Below are 8533 nucleotides of genomic sequence, written 5' to 3' on the forward strand. Positions count from 1 at the left end.
TTTTGGACATCTCCTACATTTCTTTTGCTCTTAAACTGCCAATTAAAACCATGTTAAATCTCATTACTGATGAATACTATAACCCTATTGACAAACTCTTGTAACAGAGGAACTCAGGCATGGACAGGATTTTTATGGTTAATCTAACTTATATACTCACTAATGAGATAGTCCTTGAATCTGTCCCGAGAGGGCACGTAAGTCTGGTTCTTCAAATTTGTCTTATTCGATTATTTCAGCATCATTTTTAAAAATTTATTTTTATAACTCATAACCCAGTCAGAAAGATACAACTTATGTCTATCCTAGTTCTTATTGGTATGAAATACTTTTTTTTTTTTGATGGTACTGGGTTTGAATTCAGGCCCTCATGCTTGCTAGGCAGGCATGTGGGCCTCTTTATCAGTTTTTTTGTGTGTGTCTGGGTGGTTTCGAGACAGGATCTGGAAACTATTTGCCTGGGCTGGCTTTGAACTGAGATCCTATTGCTCTCTGCCTCCTGAGTAGCTAGGATTACATGGATGAACCACTGGCTCTGGCTTCTTGTTCTGTTAATAATTTTAGTAGTACATTGGTATTACACTGATTAGGAAGTATTAGGGTACTTAAAGATCTCATTCCAGTTACTGTTGCACAGTAACCAAAAATTATGAACCTAAAACCACCATTTTATTGGCTCAATTCTGAGGCAACAAGAATCACATAGAGCAAACCAAGGATTTCTGATTTCTGTTCCACGATGTCTGGGACTCCCACTCAGAAGACGTAAAGGAAGGGTTAGTTGGAAGATGGAGGATGGGGTCACCTGAGGATCATTAACCCACCTGCCTGCACCTGGGTGAGGATGAACGGATCACTTACACTTGATCTCTCTTTGTGGCTTGACTTCCTCACAGGCTGGTGGCCTCAGGACAGTCTATGAGGTCAAGGTTCCACGATAAGTGGCCTGATCAATAAAGAGGAAACTGTATTCCTCTAAATAAGCTGGTCTCAGAAATCACGTGGTATTATTCCCATCTATTTAAAGCTTTACAAACCTGCCCAGATTCACAGGAATGTGGTTAAACTATACCTCTTCCTTGGACTATGCCACGCTGTACAGGAGAATGTTGGGTGGAAGTTATTTTTGTAGCCTTTTTGGAAAATACAATCTGCCACATATTCTAAGAGCACAAAGTCAATTAAATGATGAGTTTGCAAACATTTATTTATTTTGTTCTCTCATAATTCTAAGAAACCCACAGAATGGGAAAGATAAAGAAAAAATTTATGGAATCCAAATATATAAAGTACAGAAACTTGGGTTGGAGGCATGGCTCAAGTGGTAGAGTACCTGCTTAGCAAGCACAAGGCCCTGAGTTCAAACCCCAGTACCACTAAAGATAAGATGCAAAGCTAAGTATCAAAAGATGCAGCAGCTTACTTCACTTTACTAGGTTCAAATTGCTATTCAGTTATGAAAAATTTCAGGCAAAAATGAACATATTTCTATGTAATTAACAAAGACTTTCTTTTTTCAGGTTAATGACAGCTGTCATTGGTAAATATTGTTACTGTTTATGATTAAGGAAGCTGAGGATTTGAGTTTTCACATAGTGGAGATAGTGCACCTAACTCAGGTATTGTACCCCGCAATATAGTTTCAGAAAAAGACTTTTTCTATGTTGAAGCATATTTTCCCTCCATTTTCTAGGTACTTAGATTTTTTTCCTAATACTGCTACATTGCTGTACTTTGTAATAGAATATGTTGACAGTAATGTATATTTGATAATACAGCAATTTACCTAAGTATGGGACAGTTTCTCTTACTTGTTTCCTTCAGTGAGTCAGGTACTGTTCAAGACATTTTCATGTATATTATCACACCTAAGATTCTAAGTTACACCAGAAAATAGGGGCTATCATGTCTATTTTACACAGGAGGAAACTGAAGCTCAGATTCAGGGATTTGGGATTTAAATTTAGGAGTTTCTGATTCAGCAACCCATGCTTGATTTTACTGGTATAGCATGTTTACTGAATCTAATTATGTAAAAGCTACACTAAAAATAGAATGTAAAATAATTTTCACTGAAGTAATTAGTAATGTCAAAACCAACTAGGTATTTTATAGAGGAAAAAAAATGTTTCAAACACCAATTTAATTTTAATGTTTGAATAAAAATTTAAATCTCTCTGGATATATGTTTTCTTCATTGTAAGAGAAGATGAGCTGTAGTCAACTCTCCATCTTATAAAACCTTGAGAAGACCTTTGCTTTGTGGGTATAGACACAGGCAAGCTCACTTTGAGCACAGCTCTTATTCTGAACATTTGATAAAATATATTCTTCCATTTTTTTCTTTTGAATGTCATTCTCCAAATACCTCACTTCAGATCATATAGAAGAGATGTGGGAAATAAGACTGCAGCTATTGTCTATTTAAAAAGCTGTATCTCCAGGAAACTTTCAGAATGTGACATGGCTTTTTCAAAGCCAGGCCCTTGGCATTTGCCTTATAATGCTACTTTGAGACTCATCCCCTTCTTAGAAATAACTGATGAAGAGAGCATAGTTTCCTTCATGGGTGACTGCAATGGAAGCTTAAACCTTCCTGGATTTAATAGTTGTGTTTTGTCACGAAGCCATGCTTCTTAAAGTGTCCACTTCAGTTTATTCCAGAGTCATTAGCACCTACGAATATTCTATCCTCATCTTCCTTTTCCTTTTTTTTTAAAAAATTCTAACATCTCAGCAACTGGCTGAGAGAGTAAGATGAAAAGCTTGATTTCCTGTTCACACTTATGCTATGGCCTCCAGAAGCAGAAGGAGATAGTCATATCAATAATACAATTTGAAAATGAGGACACTTTCAAAAAATCACAAAGCCACAAGCACAGTAAATAATCAAGAAGTGATGAATTTAAAACAGTTCTTTGTTTGGCAAGAGAATTATATTTGGCCATAAATGCCCACTTTGTTTATGATTTGTATTTAGTATTTGTACAACAAAATACTCTATGCATGATTAGAGTTCAATACAAACATGATAAAAGCTAACACATATAAATTATGTCCTTCGCTTTCTTAGAAAACACACAGGGCTTACTAAAAGATACTCACACTTTCAGAATTACCACTTACAACACCATAGGAAATTTAGAAGTTCTAGGTGAAAGTCTTAGTTTGTAGGACAGCAGAATTATTTTTGACTCTGAACAACCTCATTGTTTGGGTTTGTATTTTACATTCAGAAGTCATAGTCAAATGAGTTCTCATATGAGTCTCTTTGTGATGAGGTAACAGCTACAGTATGTACAGCACATTCAGGAAAGAGGACATTCGTCTCAAAGTGCATTCTCTGTGTCCTGAGATTTACACTAATAACCTGGTGATGCAGTTGTGAAAGTCATTTAAAGCTGCTAAAAAATTTTTAAAAACACTCTAAGGACAATGCTTTGCATTAAAGAATTAAGATAAGGCAATAATTAAATTCTGTCTTCCTCTTTTTAAGATATCATGCTGCTTCTCCCAAGTTGATGAATATTATTTCCTTTTTTACAAATAGAAAAATCTAGCAGTGGACGAACTGTCGATCAGTACAAACTCCTACAAGGAAAAAAAATCAAACAGATTTTTTTATAGGTGACAGTTATTTGAATAAAAAGAGCTGTAATGGGAAACTATCAGAATATAAAATATTTGAGTCCGGTCAAGTAATACAGACTGGAACATCTTCAGCACATGCTGAAATTAGTTCATTAATTATGTTTATTTGGGATGGGGTCTTGTTATGTTTCCAGGCTGACCTCAAACTACTGGGTTCAAGTGATACTCCTGAGTGCTGAGACTACAGGTATGCACCACCAAGCATAGCTTCTTTGTTAAATTTCTAAACATGTTTTTGTCATTAGATTTACAATTCTGAATTGAAGGAGCTATAATTGTCCAAAAGGAGCAGTGCCCTCCTAAAAGAGTTTTACGTTCACTATCTTTTACCAATTTATTATTTACAAAATGCTGCACATGCATAATTCCAATCCTAAGGACACAGTCAGGGAAGTGCTTGCTTATTTTACATAAGAAAAATAAAGACCAATGATTTGAATAACAGTGCCAGAGTAATGACTGGAAAGCCTACTTCTTTCTTTAGGTTTTTTTTTTTGTTGTTTTTAACATACCAACTCCATGATAACTATCTGAGCCACAGAAAGATTCGCAACTTTATTTGGTTCTCATATACTGCCTCACCATTCTCTGACCTATTTAAGACCTGTGGCTTTATCTCAACTCTTATTAGGGAACTCCCCAGCAAGTACATGTCAGCAGAAAGTGACACAGTAATAACGATCTTTGAAGTTAGAGTGTATGGGTGACAATAGGAATTCCAGGTACCAGAAGAAAATCTCTCATTTTTATGTCTATCTATATCATACTTATATTTGTGTCTGTATCTGCAGGGTTTCTGGCACACCCAGGGACAACTCTAGTTAATTAATAATATATGAGGGTGATATTATTTAAAGATGCATTTTAGAAGCAAAGAGTACTGGGTTAGTGGTGACCATCTCCTTCAAAGTGCTCTGGTTCTTGTTAAATGCAACCTCTCAGGTCCTATCTGTAATAGTCAAATCAGACTCCCTTTGGATAAGACCTTAAAATTCTATTCTTCACAAATTCTTCAGGGAATTTTTATGCATTGTAAAGTCTGAAAAACACTGTTGTTTATGATAAAAAAGCACCTGGCTGTTAGGAGAATGTTTTCTTAAAATTATATGTGTTCTTTATCTTTCTGCTGGAAGTGGTGAAGTAACTAAAAGACTGGAAATGGTAATAAACAGGGAATAACACATAAAAGTCATTGCCTTTTGCTGTGAAGTTGGTTTTAATCCTGGACTCAGTTTTGCTAATCCACTGTAAGATATTCATCAAGACTTCTAAATGATTTTATTACCATCTTGTACTTAGGTTTATGTTCTTTTTCCATTTTGGTGCTAATAACAAGATAAATTAAATTTAGAATTTGAAAGACTTCTCTTACACCACTCTTCTTCTTTTGCTTTGGTGGTACTGGGGTTTGAACTCAGAGCTTTGAGCTTGCAAAGCGGGTGCTCTACTGTTTGATCTTCACCTCTAGTCCATTTTGCTCTCTCGAAATATATGTGCAGGCTGGTCTCCAACTGTGATGCTCCTCATCTCAGCCTCCCAAGTAGCTAGGATTACAGTTGTGAGCCCCTGGTGCATGGCTTGTCTATATGCATTCTTAATTATATGATTAGTAAGTAAAACTTGGAGTTAATTGCCATGGATTTAAATTAGTGGTAAGAAAATTTTTATTAATTAGATCTATATTAAAAACTTATTTTCTGAAAGTCTTAAGAGACATACAAAGAAATGATAGAGGCTAGTGCTGCCTTTAAGTTTCACTTGTGAAATGACACATACATATAAAACTTAATGAAAACTCTGTATTTAATGTGTCCAATTAGAGATTGAGAGACAGAAGGTACTTTAGCATGTGAGAAGTAGAAACACTTCCTGTAGGCTGAATTTGATGGGAAGATTTCACAGAAGATAAGGTTGGATTTGAAACTCTAATAAATGGAAGAAATTTCAAGTAGCAGTGAGAAGCAAGCAGAATTCAATGCTTATGAAGCCTCACTACTTTAAGTAGGAGTGAACTGTGGTTGTAGAGTATCAATTAATGTATAATAAATACCCTTACAGTATTTCAGGGATCTGAGCAAGATAGTCTGTGCTAGTCATAATATGATCAGTTCTTTCTGAAACATCCTAGTGTTTTCTAAAGTAAGTCTCCCTTTATGAATCAAGTAAGCAATCTTAAGCATATAAATAATGTATCAGTCAGTTGGCACAAAATCCACATGGATATGTTGATATAAATCCCCATCAGAAGCTAGGGGTACAGTGTTGATGGCTCCTGCCTCAGACAGGTTTGACTCAAGATTCATCATGTAACTGATTCATGCTGAGGGTTGTGGGTCATTAGTGCAGCCATTTGAGGTTGGAAAAACATGATTCATGTTTACCTTCAAGGACTCATTGTTACTCTTAGAACTCAGCACATTCATTAGGATTTATAAAGAATTTTGAGGAGATCCAAGATGGAGACCAGAACACAGCCACAGACCTTCTGACCTCTGTGATCCAGGGACCTTGATAAGAAGCTGAAGACCTGCTTGATTGAGGTAAAACACCAGGGAGAGCTGAAACATCAGCACTCTAAACCCCTAGCTCATGGGCAGCCTCTCCACACCACCATATACTAAAAGAATAGCAGGCGCTGCAGGCTAAGCCCTGCCCCATAGGCTCACGGAGCTGCTGCTCCATACACCATGGGATCTCTGATCTTCCAGCCCTGCTCCTTTGCCCCACCAGGGCTGTGCTACCTCAAACTCCCACCCCTCAGACCCACAGGATCTCCGTGGGATGAGCCCTTAAGGCCAGGAATCCACAGACATTTACGATCTCCACCAGGCCACGCCCCCCCGCCCAGGCCTGCACAGCCCTGCATGATCTCTGCTGGGCCATGCACCCAAGACCTGCACAGCCCTGCACAATATTCACTCTGCAAGCCTGGGCCCTTAAGGCCTGCCAAGCCGGGAACCCCACATACCCATGATCTCCGTTCTGCTGGACAGTACCCCCCAAGCCTGTCAAGCCAGGGGCCCATGGACACTCTGCTGGCCTGCGCCCTTCACTCCAAAGGCCTGCTACTTCACCTCAGCTAAAGACCTCCACCTGAAGGCCCGTGGGACCCCACCGACTGTCCACTTGCCACAGGAAGACTCCAAACAGACAGGTCTGGATCCTAAAGAACTAGCATCAGAACAACTAAGACTGCAATTCTACTGTCCAGAACTGGTGATTTCTTTTTTTTTTAATTTTAATTTTAATTTTTTCCCTTTCTTTAAAGGATTTGCTGCCTGTTTTACTGTTTGACCATCCACCACTTGTACCTTTTTTTCTCTCTTTTCCTCACTACTCTATTACTTCTATCTTTCCACCTCTCTCTCTTTTTTATCCTTCTTTCTTGGTTTTGTTAGTATTAATACTGTTACCCAGCTAACACTAAATTACACATAGTTCAGGGATAGAAACATTACCTAGTGGAAATATGGGAAGAAGAAAAAGGGATGTAAACCATTCCCCCCCTAAAAAAAAAAATAAAGGACTACAAGATTTAGAGTGAAATGAAGAAAATGGATACCCAGACCCAGACTCCAACAAAAGAAAGATAAACTATACCAAGGAACCCAATGAAGCCAACAAGAACACTATGAAAGAAGAAATCCTACAAGTAATGAGAATTTCATAGAGATGTTACTTGACATGGTCAACCAAAACATAGAGGAGGCACTCAAAATATTCCAAGAGGACAAAAATAAAGAACATGAGAAAACACACACAAAAAAAATGAAATCATAGAAGCCCTAAATAAATGCCAAACTGAAACTGAGACTACCACAAACAGAGAGGTAAATGAATTAAGGTCAAAAACTGACAATATTAAAGAGGAAGTAACCCATGATATGGAAAACCTCAGAAAAAAGAATGAAACAGAAATACAAAACAAAATTGAAGGCCATACCAGCAGAATAGAACAAGCAGAAGACAGAATCTCAGAACCTGAAGATGAAATGGCAATTAAAGCAAAAACTGAAGAACTATTAGTTAAACAACTCAAGAACTGTGAAAAGAAAATGCAAAAACTCACTGACTCCATCAAAAGACCAAACCTGAGAATTATGGGCATCGAAGAAGGAGAAGAGGTGCAAGCAAAAGGAATGCGTAATATATTCAACAAAATAATAACAGAAAACTTCCCAAATCTAGAGAAAACTATGCCCATTCAGATACAGGAAGCCTCCAGAACACCGAACAGACCTGACCAAAGTAGAACTATCCCCACAACATATTATCATTAAAACAACAAATACAGAAACTAGAGAAAGAATATTGAAGGCTGTAAGAGAGAAAAAACAAATAACATGCAAAGGCAAACCCAACAAAATCACAGCAGCCTTCTCAACAGAAACATTGAAAGCAAGAAGAGCAGGGAGTGAGGTCTTCCAAGCACTGAATGAAGATAACTTCAACCCCAGGATACTCTACCCAGCAAAACTATCATTCAAAATAGATGGAGCAATAAAAGTCTTCCATGATAAGCAGAAACTGAAACAATATGTGACCACAAAGCCACCACTACAAAAGATTCTCCAAGGAATTCTGCACACAGAAAATGAAAAGAAACAAAACCATGAAAGAGCAGGCAATACCAAACCACAGAAGAAAAGGCAAGAAAGCAAAGAGTAACACTGATTCAGCTGCACATAATCAAACCCTCAATCAACAAAGAAAACTATGTGAGAGGGATCACCACGTACCTATCAATACTAATGTTAATGGACTAATTTCCCCCTCAAAAGACACTGATTGGCAAACTGGATTAAAAAGGAAGATCCAACAATCTGCTGCCTACAGGAAACCCACCTGGTCAACAAAAATAAGCACTGGCTGAAAGTGAAAG

Source organism: Castor canadensis, chromosome 8 (genome assembly GCF_047511655.1).
Source record: "Castor canadensis chromosome 8, mCasCan1.hap1v2, whole genome shotgun sequence".
Lineage (NCBI taxonomy): Eukaryota > Metazoa > Chordata > Mammalia > Rodentia > Castoridae > Castor > Castor canadensis.